This window comes from Boleophthalmus pectinirostris, unplaced genomic scaffold, assembly GCF_026225935.1.
Source record: "Boleophthalmus pectinirostris isolate CB_2022bp ecotype Guang Dong unplaced genomic scaffold, ASM2622593v1 HiC_scaffold_22, whole genome shotgun sequence".
NCBI classification, from domain to species: domain Eukaryota; kingdom Metazoa; phylum Chordata; class Actinopteri; order Gobiiformes; family Gobiidae; genus Boleophthalmus; species Boleophthalmus pectinirostris.
Genome location: NW_026571190.1, coordinates 36,254,390 through 36,278,920, shown reverse-complemented (window position 1 = coordinate 36,278,920; position 24,531 = coordinate 36,254,390). Strand labels below are relative to the sequence as shown.

The 24,531-nt window shown below is 37.4% G+C and overlaps 1 protein-coding gene across 1 annotated transcript in view; it reads right to left on the bottom strand.

Moving 5' to 3' along the window:
• Positions 1-24,282, bottom strand: part of smad1 (SMAD family member 1) — a 67,697-nt gene extending 43,415 nt beyond the window's left edge. Inside the window, exon 1 of the mRNA XM_055158112.1 lies at positions 24,228-24,282. The gene's annotated coding sequence lies outside the window, so the exon portion shown is untranslated. The remainder of the gene's footprint in view (positions 1-24,227) is intronic.
• Between the last annotated feature and the right edge of the window lie 249 nt (positions 24,283-24,531).

Sequence of the window (24,531 nt, the reverse complement as noted above, 5' to 3'; positions counted from 1 at the left end):
TGACAGCAAAGTCATCACAAGATTGTATTTCCTACGAGCATACTGTGAAACATTCCAGACAAAGCTATAACATCTCCACGCTCTTCCATCCGAAAAGTTACACAGTGCACCTTTAAATCTTATATAGTGCAAAAAAATGTACAGACGATAAATACTGAACCTCAAAAAGTCAGTCAAGTCGATACAGTAATTATCGAGATGGAACAATAATATCGTTTTTTGTGATACAAAGGGTACACAATAATCGTTCATGGGACATTTTATATAATTGTGATAATCGCCAACAAAGATAATCGCTACGGATGTAACAATAACTGAAATATCGTGATATCGTATCAACAAAAGTTCTCACAATAATATCGTGGACCATCACAATGTATCAAATTACAAGTCTCTTTGTTTAAATTAAGAGTTATGGTGCAGGAATAGTTAAAAAAAAGACAGAGAGAACTACATAGACCATGATCCTTTGCTCCATTTCAGTGCAGACTACAAGAAGAAATAACAGTTCTAAACACTTTTAAGTCTTAGTTCTTTGGATTAAGTCTTGCCAAGGCATTTTAAGAGGAAAAAGCAGCATATTAACAGTTTTGTTCGCCTCTACAAAATATCGCAATAAATATCGTATCGCGAGATTTAAATCGTGATAATATCTTACCGAGAGATTTGGATTTTGTTACGTCTCTAATCGCGAGCCTCCCCACCATTAAATATCATACAGTGACTAGGGATGTAATGATATCCAAGTCTCACGATACAATAGTGTCACAGTATGAACCTCACGGTACGATATTTATTGCTATATCGTGGAAAAGTTCACGATATGATGGGGAGACTCACAATTAAGAATGTAACAATATCCAAATCTCTCGGTACAATATTTTCACGAATGTACATCTCACGGTTCGATATTTATTGTGATATTTTGTGGAGGCAAACAAAACTGTTACTACGCAACTTTTTCCTCTTAAAATGCCTTGACAAGACTTAATCCAAATAACTAAAAGTGCTTAGAACTGTTATTTCTTACCCCATCTACCCCAGTAGTGGCATTACGAGGAGCGTTACCGACAAGTATTGGCACACGAGATGGAAAAATACCTTTTGAATATTTTACTTACAGCTGCTTTAAAATGTATAACCATCAGATGGCTCAAACCAGATCCTCCCTCTTATAACATACGGATTCAGAAAGTATGGGATATATACCAAATGGAACAGATAACCTATTCTTTAAGGATTCATAAACCCATATTTATTAAGCGCTGGAAACCTGTTTTGCCTCTGCTAATACAGTAGAGACGACATGGAGCTTCTTTTATAATTGTCTCTGATACATAAAGAGTGGACGTTTAATTATGTCATTATTACCCTGTTGCTTGCTTATTTCTTTTTTGTTACAAACGTATATTGTTTAAAAAAATTGAAATGTTTGCATTGACTTTAAATCATTGTATTATTGCTGAAAAAGAAAATAAAAATTAAGTTAAAAAAAAAAAAAAAAAAAACTGTTATTTCTTCTTGTAGTCCGCGCTGAAATGGAGCAAAGGATCATGGTCTATGTAGTTCCCTCTGTCTTTTTTTAGCTATTTCTACACCATAACTCTTAATTTAAGCAAAGAGACTTGTAATTCGATATATTGTGATGGTCCACGATATTATTGTGACAACTTTGACGATACAATATCAGGATATTTCGATGATTGTTACATCCCTATTAGACTCCCTTTTACTTTTTAAGATTTAATGCTGAAAATCTGTCAAAATAAAGTGTGTTTTTTATTATCTGCGATATTTCCGTTATTGTTACACCTCTAACTGTGACGATAATAACAATAATAATAATAATTTTATCATCAGAATGTGCCGAAAAAAATCCACGTATCCAGCAAAGCATTTGAAGGACCCTCCACCTAGAAGAGCGAAAAAATAACCAAAAACACCCACGTAGTGCAAAGAAAACGTACGGACGAAATCGAATAGCCCGTGTGTCAAAAAGCACTAACCTTTTTGACCCTAATGAGTCACCGTAGAAGAAGCCTCCGACAGTAAAGCTGGTAGAAGATTGTATTTCCTACGCGCAGGAACAAATAGATGATTAAGAGCGAGCGGAGCGCAGTTATTCTGGGCCCTTCAGATTATGGGATGAGCAGATATTTCTATGTTTATCAGCTACTGCATGAGCGAGAGAGCCAGGGCACGGCGATGAGAGCAGGTGCTGTTTATAACGTGGGCTACTATTGTAAACTGTAAAGCTAAAGTTTGTGCCTATACTTAGCCCAGACACTCCAGCGGCTAAAAATGTCGTAACTACAGAGGGATGGGCAAGATCGCGGAGTTAAAGGTGTCGTGTTACGCAAAATTGACTCGTGAGAGGTTTTAGTCGTGTTAGAAAAATGTTATCTCATCAAAAACAGACCTGGAGCTGTGTTTTGTTTCATTCACATGTTTTCGAGTAAGTCTTTGTTATTAAACTGTCCAGTCTACAAATTATCCAATGATTTTAGTGAAGGTGTATGGAGTTTAAAAACACAGTGGAGCACTTCCTGTAGAGTGCTTTCTGTGTGAGAAGAGTCTAAATATGCTAGGTTTTGTGTGTTAAAGATGTGTGAATGAAGCAAAACGCAACTCCAGGTCTGTTTGTGATGAGGAAACATTATAAAATAGATCAGAAATAACACAAAATGGGCCGTTTAAGATCGCTATTGGCCTGTATTTATGTTTTGGTCCAATAAGAGCAAAATATAAATGCATTTAGAGAACAGATGGGTCTGGTCAAGTGGTAACGGAGGGAAACAGGGGCAGATTTTTTACATTCAAATACCTCTTATTCAGAAACTAGAGGGACTATTGAAATAAGTAAAGTATCAGAATGTAGGAAAGAGTTACACTCCAACAGGGTAAAGTTAAACCTGTGATATTCTTTCAAGTTGTTGACAAAAAATGTTAAAACTCATGTCAGTAACGGAGGGAATGAAATATGCAGCACTTTTTGGGCAATAAATCCAAACAGTGATAACTCTTGGTTCTCACTTACATATCCTTAACAAACTGGTTTGAATATTTGCTTCATATAGTTTTCTACCATATGGTACAAGATTAGGTTGAAAAACCTCTTACTTTTTGAGCAACGAGATTTTTTATTAAGAAAGGTCATGGTAACGGAGGGAAAAGTAACAGAGGGAAAATTGTGCAAACAAGTAGAAGGTGCAGGATTTTGCATAATTTGTCGCTTTTTTCTTCTGAATATTTTAATATTACTTCAAAATGAAAGGAAACTATTTCTATAAAATATGTCAGTCCTTCCAAGCAAATTTTTATAATTTTAAATACATTTTTTTTTTAAATTCATGTCAACAATCAACAGTTCAAAGATGGAATAACACAAGATATGATGAAATACATCCATTTATTTACATGATTTGCAGGTCTTTGAAATTTGGGAAATAATTTTTGTTCCATGTTTCATACATGGTCTGTTTAAAACGTATGGAACTTTAGAACCAAAAATGGTACAGAAAAAAGGTAAACAGTTTCATAAACTAGAGTACATATGTATCTGTTCAATACATTTTTATATCAGATGCATTAACTTGAACTTTTGGCCTTGTTGTTTACTTCTGCTTGACCGAGCTCAGATCTGTGTTACTGATATTTTGTCTCTGTGTCTATGTGTCATTCACACATTCGATAATTCATTCATCACTAATTTGCCTTTTTAAATAAATTACATAACAATAAAGATAAAGAGGTGGTTGTATGTGAAATGAGAAATTACGATATTTACCCATTTTGTAATAATTTTCTACAAAGTGAAAAGTTAATTGGTGAATTTTACTTTACAATTAGGAGTGTACAAAAATATCTAAATATCTTTAGTTTAATGTGATGATACAGTATCGATATCATGGGCTGCTGTACCGATATATCGCCAAGAGTATTTTTTGGTGTACTTTACTAAATTATTTTGTTTCAGTGCTACAGTTTTGTTGCTTGTTTAGAGGAAGGAAACTCGTTTATGCGACGCATTTGACATTTTCACTGTTTGCATGCATTAAACATGTTTGTGTTTCATATGAACTTTGCACAAGAAGTGGTTTAACAACGACTTTTAGTGTCACAGCCATGACTTTGCCATTATTAACTGAATCGTACGGCATCAGGTTTGAAATATATCATATTGAATCAAAAGTGCACTGTACTGAGGTATGTGTCGTATCAGCAACTTCCTAATGATACCCAGACTTAATAATAACAGAGATTAGGAAATAACATAATATGGGCCCTTTAAGATCATTATTGGCCAGTATATATGTTTTTTTGTTTTTTTTCTCATAGTGGTATTAGTCCAATAAAGGAAAAATATAGATACATTTAGAAACACAGATCTGTCTTACTGATATTTTGTCTTTGTCTATAACTACGTGAACCTCACAAAACTTCAGTTGTCACTAGGGATACATCAAATTTTGCAAAAACGGCCACATTCGGCTTTCGGTGGAGTGAGTTAAATAGTGGCGTATGATGCGATGACGCAATCAAACAACGTGCAGTGACGGGGTGATCTGGCGCCTACTTTAAAATGTCGGCAGTGTGGAAATATTTTAAAGTGTCTGAGAGCGAGAAAAGAACTGCCATTTGCAATTAATGTCAGACCAAAATATCTAGAGGTTGTTCTTCTCCTTTCTTTTAAAGACATGTCTCAAAATTAATTTTAGGCTATTTATGCAATATAAAAAAGAAAAAAAAAGAAAAACTGAATATTTGGTTTCAGAATTCAGCCAAGCATTTAATTTTTATTTGGTTACGGTTTCGGCCACAAATTTCATTTCGCTGTATCCCTAGTTGTCGAGTCTCAGTCCTCACTTTTGCCTTTCGCTGGCACAGTCACATAGTCAGGCTGGCGCCACCTAGTGCCTCTGCTCAATTTCATTTCTCTCCAGCGACTAGGTCAGAAATCAGAATACACTAGATGGTTCGTAAAAAAAACAACAAAAAACAGAAGTGTGAGTTCGGGCACCAGCCAATCAGCGAAGAGCCATATTTTCTGTGTTGTCAACGATTCCCAAGATCGAGGATTTAAAGCCAGAACAAAGAGAACGTTTGGTGAATTTTATCAAGGGGAAAGACGTGATTGCCCTTTTTTCTACCGAGACTGGGGAAAATCTTAATATACCAGTTGGTTCCGTTAGCAGCTAAATGGTTAAATGAAAAAAAGTACCTACCTACTGTCGAGCGAACAAATTCTAACACTGCGAGGTCACACGGTTTCTACAAAGTCAAACGAAACAAATCAGGCCAACAGTGACCACCTTGACTGACCAATTTTCTGCGAGAAACACTGCAGCTAAAACGAACTTACGAAACAATAAAAATCTGCGAAATGAGAAATTACGATACCTCATTTTGTAATAATTTTCTACAAAGCGAAAAGTTCATTTGCGAATTTTACAATAGATTTTTAAATTGATACTGGCCAAATAGATGCATCGGTTATCAGTCACAACAGCAGGAGGACATTGGATATTAGTATCATCTGACAAAATCCATACAGGACCACTCCCAACTATTTATTTATTTATTTTGCATAGCCTCTTGAGATTCATCACGCAGCAGAATGATGCAGCACGATGAATCTCAAAATCAACAAACATACATAAAAAAACAGTTTAAATTCTTCAAACCTGGACCTTTCCTTAAAGCGGGAGTGTTTTACTTCTATGGAGGTTTTACAAATAACATAATTAGATCACCGTGTTACCTTTTATTGTTTTGAAAGTGCTATATTTGCTTAAAAAAAAAGGTTCAGTTTCATTTTTGAGCCCCGTCTCTTTGTTCTCTCACAGCCAGTTCATCCCGCTAATGAAACTACTGCATCGCATCAGGTTTGTCAAGTTGGTTGTTTGTGCACAGTTTTGTACCATGTGTTTGTATATTTACGGAGAATTGTCGTGTGGGAGCGCGGCTGACGTAGGTTTGTGGGCCGAGTATTGCACAGAATCTCACAGCTGACCACAACAAAGGTCCGAATGTGTTTGATGAGGGAACAACATGGTAGAAAGCTCGAAAAATGGACACCCTCTTTAATAGTTTTGGAAAAGTTTGGATCCATATCAGAGCCTGGATAAGATCATATAACAAAACAAAAAATGAAATCGCAGTAATTTTTTTTTAAAGGTGCACTATGTAACTTTTTGGTTGAGGGTCCACCAAGCCGGGTATCATTAAGCTGTTGCCGATACGATACATACCTCGATACATAGGCCACGATACGATACGCTTTTGGATACAGTGAGATTTTGATTCAATACGATTCGATACGATATTGTTACGGCCCCAGGCCTTAGTTGTAATATTTCTGCAGAGTTCTCTTGATTCCTGCTGCACGAGCCCTGGTCTGTGATTGGTGGGGCAAGTCCACGCCCACTTCACCTGCAGCCACCTCCCCCTATTTAAGGAGATTGCCAGCACCTGTTCGGGGCTGCTGGCCTTGGTGGCCAGTCTGCCATTTTGGTTTCGTGTATGTAGTTTAGTCTAGTTCTGTTTTGTGCCTTTTTTGATTTGGTCACTTGATTCTGTTTGTGAGTTTATGTGGTTTAATTTGGGGAACTTGTGTTTTGGTTTAGTGTGTGTCCCTAAGTTTTACCACTCGTTTTTGTGTAAGCCTGCGTGACCCCTTTTCTGGCACAAAACTCAGTTTATTCTGTTGTTCTGTTTCTTAGTTTAGGTTGCTTTCTGTATATTTTTAGTGTTTTGTTAATTTACCTTTACATTCCTGTTAATTAAACATTACTTAATTTATTCCATTTTACATCTTGGTTTTATTTTTGTTACTTCCCTCACCCCAAACGAGCTGGGTCGTAACAATATATTTCACATCGATTCAATACAGTTCAATGAAAAACAAATTAGTTCATTAATATGCGTCGAGTATTAAAACCCATTTTACTCAAAACAGTGAAAATGTCAACACAACTGCAGCTCTTACACAAAATAATTTAGTAAAATATACCTAAAAATGCTCTTGACTAGGGGAGTGCAAAAATGTCAAAATATAGATATATATTGTATAGTTTAATGTGATGATACAGTATCGATATCGTGGGCTGCTGTATCAATATATTGTCAAGAGTATTTTTTGGTATATTTTACTAAATTATTTTGTTACAGCGCTACACTTCTGTTGCTTGTTTAGTGAAAAGAAACTTGTTAATTCGACACATTTGACATTTTCACTGTTTTTATGATTAAAATGTTTGTGTTTCATATGAACTTTGCACAAAAAGTGGTTTAACAAAGACTTTTAGTATCATAGTTATGATTTTGCCTTTATTTTTTACTGAAGTGTATTGAATCAATTTGAAATATAGCGTATCAAATCAAAAGCTCACTGTATCGAGATATGTATCGTATCGGCAACTTCTTAATGATACCCAGCTCTACTCTTGACGATATATATCGATACAGCCTCCCATGATATTGATATTGTATCAGCGTATTAAATGAAAAATATATATCAATATTTTAATATTTTTGCACACTCCTAGACATTAAACAGCTCTACTTTACATTTATTCGATTACAGGTGGTTTTATTGCTCAAAAATACCTAGAAAAACAGGCATTCTGACTGTGAGCGGAGTCGCCTCTCCACAGATCTGACCTGTAAATTGGTCTGGTTTGGTCTCCATGAAGATAGAAAGATTTAAAATGAAATAAATTAAATAAGGCCGTGCAATTAATTGAATTTTGATTGTGATTTCAAGTTGTGTGTCAAACGATCTCCAAACTCATATAATCGAGTTGAAACGATAAAGCTTAACAAAGTTTGTTCTGGAATATTTTTTATATAAATATTTATTTTATTTTTTTAACTATAGAGATTGTAGATCAGCTGGATACATATTTTATTTTGGATACATTTATGCTTTTCTATGCCTTATTTCATGTTCAAAGTATATTTTTAAATTCATTTTAGGTTTTATACATCACAAACTGCTCTAAGGCACAGATTTATTTTCAATTTGAAACTAAATTATCAATAACAAAGTGTTTTTTGAGATAGAGAAAAGCAGAATAAATGCATTGTGTTACTAAAAAATAATTGTGACCAAAATAATAATTTCATGATCGAGCAGCTTTAGTGTGAAACGTTCCAGACAAAACAATAACATCTACATGGGGAAAAAAAAAAGCTTTTGATGGACCCTCCACCACAAAAGTCACACAATGCAGCTTTAAAGCCGGAATAAAATCATCAGTATCAAACGTTTTCCTTTGAGCAGAAATCCTGTTTGAAATGTTAGTATCATGACAACAGCAGCACACAGCGGAAAGGGAATATGGGAGGAGACGGGGGGCAGATATCAGAGCACATATCACTCATCAAAGCCATCCTATACATTCTATACTGCGCCTATGGACAGGAAGTGCACTGTAGGTTTGGGATGGTTAACAGGGCAGCAGACTCATTTCCTTTCTGCTGAGCGTGGCACAGTTCTGTACAGGTGCAGGGTGGAACCAGGATTTGTGGAAAAAGTCGAGGAGGGGAGGGCAGAGATGTCATGGGCGTGGGTCCAACTATTGCCATAACAAATGAGCAAATCGAGTATTTTCCATTGAGAAAGATCTGACTGTACGCCGGAGTCTGTTTTGTTTCTATTCGCGTAAACAAAAGGCGAACCAAATGGATTTTGATTGCGGTTTCTTTGCTGTTGCTACTGGGACAGTTCAAGAATAGTTTTGTAAGAGTAAAAACTACTACCAGTCAAAGGTTTGGACACTCCCTCTCATTCATTTTTTGTTTTCTTTATTTTTATTACTACTTTCTATTTTATATAAGGAAGACATTAAATACCGCATTTTCTGGACTATAAATCCCTCCGGAGTATAAGTCGCACCAGCCAAAAAATACGTAATGATGAAGAAAAAAAACATACACCATCGCACTGGACTATAAGCTGCAATTTTGGGGGAAATATATTTTATAAAATGAGAGACCAGGAACCAACATTAAGAAGGTGCTGATATGATACATATCTCGATACAGTGCACTTTCTATTCAATAAAAATAAAGGCTAAATCATGACTGTGATACTAAAAGTCTTTGTTAAACCACTTCCTGTGCAAAGTTAATGTGAGAATCGCCCATTTTAATCATCAAAACAGTGAAAATGTCAAATGTGTCGCATAAAAGAGTTTCTTTCCTCTAAACATATAACAAAACTGTAGCTGTAACAAAATAATTTAGTAAAATATACCAAATCAATCTTGGTGATATATCGATACAGCAGCCCATGATATCGATACTGTATCATCACAATTAATGATACAATATATCGATATTTTGATATTTTTGCACACCCCTAGTGTCCAGCCACTATATTCTCTTTACACTAGACCAGGCAGGTCCAAACTATGGCCCATGAGCCAAATGCGGCCCTCAGAAAACTTTTCTTGGCCCTCAGGCTTCCAGGAGAATTGGCCCAATTTACCTTGCAACAATGAAAAATTAACTTTTTATTGCAAGTTTTTTGAAAATCTACCTTCATGAAGCCAATATTGAATATTTAGTGAGTGCTTTTAAGGATCTTAGGATGAATAAAGGACTGATGACTCATTCTAATGTGATAAACATGCACATATTTCAATTATTCACTGTATTGAGCACCAGTCTATGGCCATGATCGGCCCTCTGCTTTGTCTGTGTTTAGATCTGTGGCACTTGATGAAAAAAGTTTGGACACCACTGCACTAGGCCAATGTAAGAAAACAGGCTGTTTATGTGAGGGAGCTACAGCAGCTAAGAGCTAACCAATGAGTAAAACCAAAAGTAGCTTCAAAACCAACACATTTGCAACACTCAGTGCTCAAACTGGTCACAAGTCTTCACAAAAAAGTGTCCTTTCAATCCTGACTCAAAATGATTGTGTGTAAAAATAATATAATCCAGCAGCTGCATGTGTAAACAAGCACACGTGAGTCTGGGGTGCGTTCAGGGGCAGTACAGGGTCACAGATAGGCCTGTAACGATAATCAATAAATCAATTAATCGTAAAATAAATTTTAACAAGGTCAATCACTTTTCTGGCTGCGATAAATTCAATTTGCATGCTTGTTTTCCTCACTCGCTCTCTCGCTTTCAAAGAGACTGGATGTTAGAAGCATCTATCGCTCGCTGACTCCTCTCGCTGAACAAGTGTAATGACGCTTGAACCAGTGTGCACTGTGTTTATCAACACAGCGGATGCGCGCGTCGTCTGAGTGCAGAAAGCGCCGCTGTCTGTGCGGCTAAACATGAAGCCACAACACAAGCGCCGCTGTCAGAGTGACAAAACAGTTCATCGCCATGTGCCAAAACAAGTCACGATGCCAAATCAACACTGGTGAGCGGGACACGTCTCAACAGCCACATGCGTCAAATGCAGCGAGCGAAACGCAAACGACGAGAAGAAATGTCGCAAACCCCAGCAGCCGATATAAACCCAAACCTGAGCGACACAACTAGCCTAGCCCCCGGGAGAACCTGAAATCCACTGAAATCCCACAAGACACCGACACGACACCAGACAGGACAGTGGCTCCCTCATAGCGAAATAACATCCTGTGTCGCAGGTTAATACGAACACCTCAAGACCAAAACAACGAGTCTCACAGCAGCAGCCACAGAGAGACGAGACACAATATACCAATGTAAGTCAGTGACTAAAATCAGTTCTAAGGGCAATTTTGTTACAGAGAGTTAATAATTATTTTTATTTATTGCTTTGGTTGTATTTGGTTCAACAATGGTTTATTCAAATGCATTTTTGTTAACAAGTCCCTGCTGTGAGCCAGACTACATTAGGCTAGTCCTGTGTTAACAAGTCTGTTTTAATTAAGCCTATTGTTTTTGGTTTCTTTCTTTCGTTAAATGTTCTTTAGAAAGTAAAGTTTATTGATCTTTGAAAGCCTATGTTTGCATTTTTATTCCGTGGTCATTATATTAGCTGAAATTGGTCTCAAAATGTCAATATTATCGTTTATCGCAATAAATTCTTGGTCAATTAATCTTCCAGCAAAATCTGTTATCATTACAGGCCTAATCACAGATGCAGATAAATTACAATTTAATAAAAATACTGCTGTGGTGCCACATATTTGGACATTTGTCTGTCTGTAAATTGGATTAAACTATATAATATAGAGAGTCTAAGCTTTATAACGAGGTATAACTTGTCGATGTGGAGTATCGGCTCATATTGGTAAGATTTAGGCCGATATGTCTCCAAGTGCCCATTTCGGCCAACCGATATATCGGTCGGGGTCAAGATTAAACTCATGTATCACGAGGGAGACGAGCAGGTCACAGCACTACGCTACATTACAGTTCACATCTATGGAGAGTCGCCCCTATTCACAGAAGGAATTGTTGTATTTTTGAGCAATAGAAACACCCGTAATGAAAAAATACTGATGTTTATGTCTAATATTTTTAATGCCATGCCATGGAACATTCCAGGCAAAGCAAAATCATCTCCACAGTGCATAAAAAATATAAATATTATGTTGAGTTTTATCATTTTATATCTGTTTTTTCCCATTGGTATGAACAAAAGTCATGATAAAACATGAAAAACAGCTGGTCAAAGCATGTGCGTTTGATACATGGAATAAAACCTCGATTTCAGTGAAACTCGCATAGTTTGTCGTCTCCTCTTTGTTGTGTTTTTTAGCTGTGTCTTTGTTGTGCAGCTTTGTGGGGCCATTTTCTATTGGAACCATAACTGCGCAAAAGAACAATACAAACTCAACACAATGCAAATCAAAAGACAAAAGCCCCATCTAGTCTTTTTGATCCCCTTCCAACCACTTTGCTCTATCAGCAGCCTACACTCAGGACTGGCTGTACAAAGACCAGTAATCTATTTCAGATGGAAAAATCGACAAGGTTCGGCCCGGTAACATCTGGAGCTCCCAATTCTTCACTGTCACCGGGCGAGAGCTGCGTGGACTAAATGTGAGCATATTTTTAACTCAAGCTCAAATATCTGACCACATGCGTATTCAAGAGCCTGATATGGCTTTGTGTTGCTTCTTTGGACAATGCAAGTTTGGATTTTCCTTGGGGGCAGACAAAATACGAAGGCGCCAATGGGCCTCCCTGTTCTATACCTATGTATAGACTACAATGTTCCACTGATATAAACAAGCTTTTCTGAGTGACAGTTTGGTGGAATTGGGTTTTTGGGAGTTACAATCAGATTGACAAGACCAAAGTTATTCAGAAATATCGCTAAAAAGTCATTACATTTTCTCACTAGTTAATCAAAGAAGGTGTATTTTACTTCTATGGGGTATTAACTGCAAACACGTAACATATTTAGATCAACGTGTTCTCTTTTATTGTTTTGAAAATGCTGTCTCTGCCAAAAATGTATCTACTTTCGCTTTTGAGTCTTCCTTCCCTTTGCTCCCCATGCTAAGCCACTCCCTCCTTCAGAGCGCTATTACAACACAATGAAACTATTGCATCACATCCCATCAGGGCTGTCAAGTTGTTGTGCACAGTTTTGTATCACGTTTTTGTGTATTTATGGAGAATTGTCACGCGGGGGTGTGGAGGACGTAGGCTTGTGGGCGGAGCCGTGTACAGAATCTTAACAGTTAACCATAAGAAGAAGGGTTTGAATAGGGCCCAGGTTAGATTGCTAAATTACTCAAACATGCATGGATGACATCTGAAACCTCCCCAGGCATGTTTTTTGATTTGGAATAATATCACATTTTAAGCTTATTCAAAGAGCGTCAAGGACAGGGGTGTGCAAAAATATAGAAATATCGACATATCGTGTCGCTTAATGTGATGATACAGTATCGATATCGTGGGCTGCTGTATCGATATATCACCAAGAGTATTTTTTGGTATGTACAGTTGTGTTGTTTGTTTAGAGCAGACGTGTCAAACTCAAATTCACAGAGGCCAAAATTAAAAACTGGGACTAAGTCGTGGGCCAAACTAAATATTTATTGAAAAATTCCAACAACATGTGCATGTTTTCTCTTCTTTTGAGATATGTAATGTAAAAGCTTTTCTTATTTATTAAATGATTAATAACAGTTTTGCTTAAACATTGAATCCAGAACAAGCAGTATATAAAATAATAACAAAATTTATGTGAATAATGTCTCTATAGCCTATCTGTAACAGAGGGTCAGCTCTAATACATATCTGATATGATCTCGTGGGCCAAATATGATTATATCACGGGCCAAATTTGGCCCCTGGGCCTGAGTTTAATATATCTGGTTTAGAGGAAGGAAACTCGTTTGTGCAACACATTTGACATATGCCCTGTTTTGATGAGTAATATGAGTGTGTTTTATATTCACTTTGCACAGGAAGTGGTTTAACAAAGACTTTTAGTATCACAGCCATGATTTAGCCTTTATTTTTATTGAACCGAATCGCTTTGAAATACATCGAATCGAATCGAAAGCGCATTGTATCGAGATATGTATTTTACCGTGGCCTATGTATCGAGGTATGTATCGTATTGACAACTTCTTAATGATACTCAGCCCTAGTGAAGGAAGAAAAAAATTGTATTGCAGTGTTAGTGTCACAGGTCGTGGTCAAGACTCCAGAGAATGTCCTGCTAATCCCTAAAATTATAGATTCATTTTATTATTTGTCAGTATAAATCCCACATTCTACTAACCAGATGGTACTCAGTCTTCTCTTTAGGCTACATATGTTCACATTTTACTGGGTTTGATCCTGGTTAGTCCCTGATGTAGACTTGCTTTGGTCCTGGTTTAGTCTAGTCCAGGTTTAATTCACTCCCAACACCGATATAGTGTGTGTGTAAATGTGAACGCTGCCTTTGTCATAAAACTGATCAAAAATAGCTGTACAGTTCTTTTAAAAAACTGCCTAAATATGATCCAGACATCCATGTGTTTCATCCACTTAAACTGAACATATGGCTGATAGAAGCACTGTTTCTCTATTCTATCTGACAACCCACACTTTTTAACATGTGCTCAGTGTAGAGTTGTCAATGGAATCAAAAGAATCAGATACTAATCAACACTTAAACTAGTATCAAAAGTAGATACTCATTTGAGCAAATATCAATACTAAAAAAAAATCATGTTTACGAGACAGAAATGAACTTTTCCTGAAAGGTTTTGGACTGATCTTGAGCAAGTATAAGAGCACATAGACTAGTATACGCACATGGACCACTATGGAAAGTACTTGGACCACTGAGGGATTACACAGATTTAATGGTAATATTAAAAAAGTACTACGATTTAATGAAAACAGGAGATAAAGTGAGCGCCTCAGTGGGGCTCTGTTCGAGTTGGATGGAGGGATGTAGTGAAAATCAGCTGGAAAGTCCTCCTGGATGGAAAGTCCCCCAGGTTCTGTATGTGGTCAGATGGCAGTTTGTAACGGCAGTGCCATCACTTGTCTCAGAAACTTCCTCACAGGTAACTGGTGGATGTAACGGTCTAACGTGGTACAATATTTTCACGATATACATCTCACGTTACGATATTTATTGCGATATTTTGTGGAGCTAAAACCACTGTGAATATGCTTTTTCCTTTTAAAATGTCTTGACAAGACTTAATCCAAAGAACTAAAAGTGCTTAAAGTGCTATTTCTTCTTGTAATCTGCACTGAAATGGAGCAAAGGATCATGGTCTATGTAGTTCTCTGTCTTTTTTTTAGCTATTGCTGCACCATAACTCTTAACTCAAGCAAAGAGACTTGTAATTCGATATATTGTGATGGTCCATGATATTATTGTGAGAACTTTGACGATATGATATCACGATTTTTTTAGGGCTGGGTATCATTAAGAAGTTGCCGATATGATACATACCTCGATACACAGGCCACGATACGATACATACCTCGATACAGTGCACTTTCGATTCGATATGATATATTTCAAATCGATTTGATACGGTTCAGTAAAAAATAAAGGCTAAATCATGGCTGTGATACTAAAAGTATTTGTTAAACCACTTCTTGTGCAAAGTTAAAATGAAAAACATAAATTTTAATCATAAAAACAGTAAAAATATTAAATGTGTTGAATAAATGAGTTTCCTTTCACTCCACAAGCAGCAAAACTGTAGCTCTGTAACAAAATAATTTAGTAAAACACACCTAAAAATACTCTTGGTGATATATCGATACAGTAGCCCACGATATCGATACTGTATCATCACATTAAATGATACGATATAGCGATATTCCGATATTTTTGCACACCCCTAGATATTTCGATTACTGTTATATCCCTAGGAGACTCCCTTCAACTTTTTAAGATTTAATGTTGAAAAATCTGATTGTACTGTCAAAATAAAGTGTGTTTTTTATTATCTTAGTATCAGAATCAGTATGATTGAGTGTCTATTCCTTAGTATTGAAATCAAGTTTGAAAAAAAAAATGTCAGTATAGTAGCAGCAGTAGCTCAGAGCCCAGTCAGATAGATAACTGTGCGGTCATCTTAAGTGACACAGACTAAATGAAGAGTCATGTCTGGGATGGAGTTGGCCCCCTCTCTCCTCTCTCTCCTCTCTCCTCTCTCTCCTCTCTCCTCCTCCATAAAAGCTCAAACACACACCATCATTTACACAACAGCCCCATAAAAGCCTCTCTGACATTCCCCACAGCGCGGCGCGAGGATACGACCCTGGCTATTGCGTTAGCGGTAGCTCCTGATGGCCATCCTTTAGCCCGGCGGACAGTTAGTGAAGCTAATGGGACACTCTCGGGCCTCCCCGGTTTGACCCACCTGGTGCGAGCTGTTAGCCGCTACACTAGTCCTGCAGATCATTTTGCACCAGTGTCTGTTAATCAATTTAGGCTCGGGCTGAAGAGGATGAGGAGACAGTAATAATGCTTTCTGGACCCTCCCCGGGGAGCCAGCATTATAAAGAACCTACATTATTTATCAGCAGGGTCCTGGATGGGGCCTCCATTAGCCCCCGCTCAATGGCTATAAACAGACGAGTGCAGGAAGAGAGAGAGAGAGTTATAGATAACTAGAAAGACAAATGCGAACGGAGGGAGGGACGGAGGGAGGGAGACGGACAGCAGAATGTTTGGGAGAATCGCTGGTCTCTGGATTAAGTGCCTTCAGGTCTCATTACGGACTCGATGGTGATGCTACGAGGAGGCGGCTTATGCTTTGGCGCAATTATAAACACATAAATATGCAGCAATTTGAGCCTCGAAAGCAGCCATAAAAAATAAATAAATAAATAAATAAAACACACGGAGCCTGTTCCAAAAGAGCCCTGGTGTCTGTGTGAAGAGATACAGAGTGGACACAACTCGACAGATAGATGGATGGATGGATGAATGGCTTTTCTTTATTTCATTTTCTGACACTGGAGAGGGTTAAAAATATCCTCCATTTCGAGCATTAATCTTTTATTTGTATGAATCAATATTAGACTCCAATAGTACAGATGGCGTTCATCTGTTTGTTCTGCCGTGACACAGCTCAAAATAAAGATTATTATTATTATAATTATTATTATTAGGGTTGGGTATCATTAAGAAGTTGCAGATACGATACATACCTCAATACAAAGGCCACGATACGATACATGTCTCGATACTGAGCTTTCGATTCGATACGTTTGAATAAAAAATAAAGGCTAAATCATGGCTGTGATACTAAAAGTCTTTGTTAAACCACTTCTTGTGTGAAGTTCATATGAAACACAAACATCTTAATCATCAAAACAGTGAAAATGTCAAATGTGTCGCATAAATGAGTTTCCTTTCTCTAAACAAGCAACAAAACTGTAGCTCTGTAACAAAATAATTTAGTTTCTTGGCAATATATCGATTCAGCAGCCCAAGATATCGATACTCTATCATCATATGAAACGATACGATATATTATTATTGTTAGGGGTGTAACGATATCCAAGTGTCACGATGCGATATCGTCACGTTATGAACCTCACGGTACAATATTTACTGCAATATCATAGGAAAATATGGTAGGGAGCCTCATGATTAAGGATGTAAACAAACAAATCTCTTACAATATTTACGCAAAATTTTCAAGACGTACGATATTTATTGTGATATTTTGTGGAGGCTACTCTGTTAATATGCAACTTTTTCCTCTTAATATGTCTTGACAAGACTTAATCCAAAGAAATAAGACTTAAAAGTGGTCAGAACTATTATTTCTTCTTCTAGTCTGCACTGAAACAGAGCAAAGGATCATGGTCTATGTGGTTCCTCTGTCTTTTTTTGACAATTGCTGCACCATAACTCTTAATTTAAGCAAAGAGACTTGTAATTTGATATATTGTGATGGTCCACGATATTATTGTGGGAACTTTGACGATACGATATCACGATATTTCGGTTATTGTTACATTCTTAATTATTATTATAGATAGATTATAGAGATCGACCAATACATTTTTTTTTTTTCATGGCCGATGTAAACTATATTAATTAGAGACCAGAGAAACTGATGACCCGTAAGCTCTGCCGATATTTTTGGTCCGATATTGATTCTTTCTCTCCAAATTCTGTAATTTCATTTTACTCCAAACTCATTCACAAACCTGTTTCAGTACAAACCTGCATTCGAGCAGCGTAGTCACATTAAATGCAGTTATCTTTTCACACTTGTGTTGTGTTCAAATAAACATTTGTGGACTTTTTGGCAGCAGTTCGGCCAAAACAAACTATCAGAATGTGGTGGAGAGTTATGGCTGATACACAATTTGCAAAAAAAGTGCAAATATCGACCTGATATATCGGCCAAACCATATATAGTTTTTATTAATCCCAAAGGACATTCTGTTTCCCAGCTGCAATACGTCAGACATACAGAGATTTAATATAGGCATTAAAAACAGTCATACATAAAGATAAGAAAGAGATTTTAATAGCTGGGTACTGTACATTTTTTTCATTTTACATTACATTTTTTTTCGATATCAGTAACATAACGATTCCTCTTTTTCTACACCAGTTCCTGAACATTTCTTTTTCCAGTGTCTGCATTTTTTAAGTGTAAATTAACGGCAAATATTATTAACAAAATACTTTTCAGTCTCTTAATGACGTTATAAGTACGTTAACTCATATTTTAAAACATAGTGTTACAACATTTCCAAATTCAAAGCGTATTTTACAAACTAGTAACAGATTTTTGACGTGTACGGCTTTGCACATCCCAATATTTCAGCTCTACTCTTATGTCAAAATAGTTACATTATTATTGCCATGTTTTATCTCAGATCGACAATTATGAAAATTTATTATTTTCTATAACTGTATTCGCTCCAAACAGTTTGCGCAGATGATAACTTTTTTTTTTTTCTATTGTTGCGTGACGATTAATAAATACTCTGAAAATCAGAGCGCGTTTGCCATCCTTTTTTCACCTCTAAATGAATCCAAGTTTTTCCAATAAGCACCTGTTTTTGTAAGTTTTCATCCAGCGCAGAACTCCAACAACGCTATTTCTTCATAACTGGCACATTTTTCTAGCACTGACAATTACGTTTTGCCTTTTTATTTCTATAATTTTATCCATTCGAAGTAGTTTGAGCAGATTTTTTATTCATCAATTCCGTCTTTTTTCCTAATATGACTCTAATCTGGTTCCACAATCGTCACAAACTGTAAATAATCCGTAAATCCGTAATTTTGATTCACTCCCAACATTCAAAATCCAGACTCAAAACGAATACAGGCTCTTGAAAGCTTGAAAGTCCCAGCTCGAATGTCCCCTTCTCTCCGGCCTTTCGTCTGTGAAGTACTGAGTTAGAAAATCAGCTTCTATGTCATAATAAAATGAAATGTGAACAAAGCGAGACCAAACGTCGGGCCTTGTTTATGTCATTTTACCGATTTTCCTGAAGCAGCACACATTTTTTCAGTTTGTAATATCAATATAATCCTCATTTGCTCGCTGACGTTTACTATGAAATCGTATTTTTATTAATCATTTATTCTTGCTCCCATGTCCTATAGCATCTGTAACTGTTGATTTGAGACGAAATATTAATTATTTCCTTACCCGCCATGAACGTAATTTGTAAGCAGCGCAACGCAAGAAACTTAAAAAGATACAGAATTTGTTTAAAAAATCATTCAGAAGAACTTGAACAAATTCTGTAAGATAAATTCTGAATTAGTTGTGGCACATTTATTGAGAACACAAGAGTTTCCAGTGTTGGATTATTCCTGAGGAGTAATTTGACAAACTGTATTTACTATATTTGTGCGTGTTTAAGACCACATCATTTTGTTTTGTGTTGAGATATATTGTAATTTGCTTGTCTAATTAATACAATACAATGTTTTTTTGTTTGTTTTTTTTAAGATTAACTAACTTTAATAAAGGGTACAATTCATGAGGACTTTCCAGCAGATTCCCCTCAAAACACTTATTTAAATTCGCCTTCAACATTAACAACCTGATTACGTGTGCAAAAATATCGAAATATCAATATATCGTATCGTTTAATGTGATGATACAGTATCAATATCGTTGGAAACTGTATTGATATAAGAGTATTTTTTGTTATATTTTACTAAATTATTTTGTTACAGAGCTACAGTTTTGTTGTTTGTTTAGAGGAAGGAAACTTGTTTATGCGACACAATCTGTGTAACATTTGTTTATTCATTTGTCAAAATAAAACCAAAAATAAGAAAAAAATAAATAAATTTCTTCATTGTTTATCTTCAAAACCAAAATGCAAAAAAAAATTGCGCTGCATACGGACTGAACCAGGACTGAACCAGGACTGAGACTGGGATCAAACTGGGACCAGACCAGGACTGACACTGGGACTGAGACTGGGACCAGGACTAGGACTGAACCAGGACTGATCCCAGAACTAAAACAGGACTACACTAGGACTAAACCAGGACTAAACCAGGACTGAAACCAGGACTGAACCAGGACTGAACCAGGACTAAACCAGGTCTAAACGAGGACTGAACCAGGATCCTGGTGTCAGTCCCGGTCTGGTCCCGGTCTCAGGTTCAGTCCCAGCCTCAGTCCTGGTTCAGTCCGTATGCGGAGCAAAAGTCCGGCATCGCAGTTTAAGTCCAGAAACAGGACTTCATTTAAACACAAAATCGAAAACTGAAAAAATGAATCATTATCTATTTTTTTCATTTTGGTTTTGGAGATAAATAACGAAGACATTAGTTGTTCTTTCGTTTTCTTATTTTTGGTTTTATTTTGAAAAACAAATGAACGAATGACACACGGATTCGACACATTTGACATTTTCACTGTTTTGATGATTAAAACGTTTGTGTTTCATATTAACTTTGCACAAGAAGTGATTTAACAAAGACTTTTAGTACCACAGCCATGATTTAGAAATTATGTTTTATTGAACCGTACTGAATCGATTTGAAATATATAAAATCGAAAGCACACTGTATCGAGGTATGTATCATATCTGCAATTTCTGTCCTGTATTGTTTGATTGTTTTTAATTACGCGTCTTAATTGTTGTTTGTACGGCGTCCTTGCGTGTCCAGAAATAAAACGCACCATTATTATTATTATTATTAAACACAACAATTAAAGGTTGTACAGAGGATTTTTTTAAGGGAAGAGAAATACAGCGACAGTCCTTGTGCGCATTCAGAATTACTGTTCAAGTTTCCTGTCTAGAAGTAATTCAGCGACCGACGCGTCAGTTTTTAGACGCTTCGTCTGCTTCGGTCGCGCCATCGCTGGACGAGATCTCCAAGAATCACCTCAGTTTGTCTTCGCTCCTTTTCCTCTTCTCTTCTTCTTTCAGCGACCTCAAAAACGGACTTTCTTTTGCGGCGAACCGGTCGTGGATTCTCGTCCGCCGTCCCGACAAACTTTGTGCGAAATGCGAGGAAGCGACAGTTTTAAAAAAAGCCTCTAAGAACCGCTGCAAAAACCACATAATCCCGTGCGCCAAAGAGTCAGTTACACTAGAAACGCAGGGAGTTTGATTGACAACCTAACAGCCAATAGAAAATGAGGGAGCCTGGTTTTCTATTGGCTGATGTTTATCTGGCCTCAACACGTCCACAGTTGATAGATTTTCGTTCTTTTTTTTTTTAGTCATCATAATTACAAAGCTGCTGCGTCTCTGTAATGGTATTTTAAACTTTCACTGACAATTTGAAACTGAAAAAAAAATCCTCCATACAACCTTTAAACCCTTCTGACAAAAATCAATCCAAATCTTAAAAATTCTAGACAAAACACGGTAAGAATCCGCCTCCTCGCAGCTTTCAGTGGAGCGGGCTCGGTGGTACATATGCTCTGTAGACATAACCAGAGAACACATGGGGTCCCTGCAGCTATCTCAACCACGCTCGGCACTCGGCTTTGGGTTAGTGTTGTGTTAGCGTGGACACCTCACCCCGACATATGTTGTCCCTGGACGCACACACACACACACACACACAGAGAGACACAAACACACTGCGGTCACTACTGTTGTGACTGGATACAGAGGCTATAGGAATGCCTCTAACCTATATTTACTCCAAGTGCTTTTCGTCTGGCTCATACAGTTAGGCCTACGATAACTTCCACATTTGCTGTAAAAATAAATAGCAACAGAAGGTTCTAGAAATAGTGCGGCGTCTTACTAGAAATTTTAAAGGGGCTGGGTTACGCTGTTAAAATCTTGTTTCCTCGCCAAATACGTATTTTGAGTTGTGTTTTTGTTTCATCAGCACACGTTTTAACGCGCAAATCCTGCATGTTTAGGCTCAGTTCTTCTCTCAAACGGAAAACTGTTCCAAGCTCGAGCGAAACAGCAAGTGCTCCACTGTGTTTTTAAACTCCATACACCTTTAGTAGAACAAATTTGATTCATTTCAGCCGTGGAATTGCCGATTTTCACCAGATTAAAGCTAAAAGGAAGCTGTTGACTCGGAAACAACCAATTCATGACATCACAAGATGGAAAAGAGCATTTTGAGATGTAGAAACTCTGAAAATAAAGGATTTCTCAAATGTGTGAAGGGCAAATAAATAGCAACAGAAGGTTCTAGAAATAAAGCGGCGTCTTACTAGAAATTTTAAAGGGACTGTATTACGCTGTTAAAATGTTGTTTCCTCATCAAAAACCTATTTTGAGTTGTGTTTTGTTTGTTAATTTTAGCCATGGAATTGGCAGTCTTTACCGAATTGAAGCTAAAAGGAAGCTGTTAACTCGGAAACAACCAATTCATGACATCACAAGGTGGAAAAGAGCATTCTGAGCTTTGGAGATGTAGCCAAGACTAATAATAAAGGATTTCTCAAACGTGTGAATGAAACAAAACACATCTCTAGGTACGTTTCTGAAGACGTTTCTGATGAACTAACATTACAGCATGTCTAAAAGCTCACAGGAGTTTAAGCAATGTCGGACCTTTAATACGTCTCAAACTCGAGGAAAATCATGGACAAGGGCAAATAAATAGCAACAGAGAGAACAGATCTGGCATGTTTAGGCTTTAGAGTTCTTCTCTCAAACAGAAAATACTCCAATTTGTGATGTCATGAGCAAAATAGCAAGTGCTCCACTGTGTTTTTAAACTCCATACACCTTTAGTAGAAAAAACTGGATTAATTTCGGCCCTGGAATTGCCGACCTTTACCGAAATTAAAGCTAAAAGGAAGCTCTTAACTCGGACATGACCGATTCATGACGTCACAAGGTGGAAAAGAGCATTTTGAGATGTAGACAGATTGAAAATGAAGGATTTCTCGAACGTCTGAATGAAACTAAACACATCTCCGGGTACATTTCTGATGAACTATCATTACAACATGACTAAAAGCTCACAGGAGTCGATTTTTACACAATGTAGGATCTTTAAATACGTCCCAAACTCGAGGAAAATCACGGACAAGGGCAAATACATAGCAACAGAAGGTTCTAGAAATAAAGCGGCATCTTACTAGAAATTATAAAGGAACTGTGTTACACTGTTAAAATGTTTCCTCATCCAAAACGTACCTGGAGTTGTGTTTTTGTTTCATCAGCACATGTTTAATGCACAAATCCTGCATGTTTAGGCTCAGTTCTTCTCTCAAACGGAAAACTGTTCCAGCTTGAGCGAAACAGCAAGTGCTCCACTGTGTTTTTAAACTCCATACACCTTTAGTAGAAAAAACTGGATTGATTTCAGCTCTGGAATTGCCGATCTTTACAGAAATTAGAGCTAAAAGGAAGCTGTTAACTCGGAACAATCACAAGGTGGAAAAGACTGAAACAGATTGAAAATAAAGGATTTCTCAAACATATGAACAAAACAAAACACATCTCCAGGCACGTTTCTGATGAACCAACATTATAACATGACTTAAGGCTCACAGGAATCGATTTTTACGCAATGTAGGACCTTTAAATACGTCTCAAACTCGAGGAAAATCACGGACAAGGGCAAATTCCTGTCCTGTGGGTTATCTGATATGTCATCCTCGATAGGGACAGGAGATCAGCGCTGTGGTGCTGCTGTACGTCTCTCACTCACCATACCTCGACATCCACTCAACACGAAACGCACGATCGCGCACACATCACGTTCAAGCAACTCCAACGGCGTAGCTATGACAACCCAATTAAGCAATTACGGCACGCCGCTCATTACGCACAGATAAAACTTCGACGAGCGTAATTAGCGTGCTGTAGGCCATCTCTTGTGCACGCGCAATTATCCAGACAAAGATTAAGTTCACTTTTTAATCCACGAGGCCACTTGCGCTTGCACACCCTGTTGCTTTCTAATTAAGTTATAAGAAGTCACATTGTTGTTAACACGATAAGACACAGAGGCGAACATTCCCTCCAAAAAAGACTTTTACGCAAAATTACGCACAGTTTTGACGCCCACTTCTGCCCCATTCAAGTTACTTCAGTGTCAGACGTGAACGTATCCGCGAGAAGCAGCACGAAATTATGATTACAAATGAGCTCGAAGGTAGTTGTGCTCAATCTGCGAAGGAATGCACGCGTGAAATATTCGCGCAAAACTCCACGAAGCGAAGAAACGATCGTTACTGTAAGCTCCAACTCTTGTACAAGGAGAAAAAAGTTTCAGCAACAGTGGAGCGTCCGACTGCAAAGCTGCAATCACGTACTTTTACAACTTTAAAGCGGGTGCGAGGAGGGTAAAAAACGCGTGCGTAAAGTTGGTATTGTGCACGATACGTAAGTTTTAAAGTTGCCCGTACCTTTTCTTTGAGTGCGCCGCTGTTCCTGTGTGTTCTTCAGTGTGCGTCTCGGTTGTGTTGGGGCTGGCGTCAGTGAGTCGCGGGGCCGCTTCACACTCCGCCAGAGCCAGTATCACGCCGCGGGATGCAACTCTGACAACAACAAGACCTACTTTTTACACTTCTCCCATCCTCAGTCGCTGCGTGGATACAGATTATGTAACCGTGAAAAAGTTGTCCGTGCGTAATAGGGAAGATTTCTGTTTGCAATCGTTGTGATTTATCGCGAGTGAACGGAAACGGACTGATTTGAAATGTTTTAAAG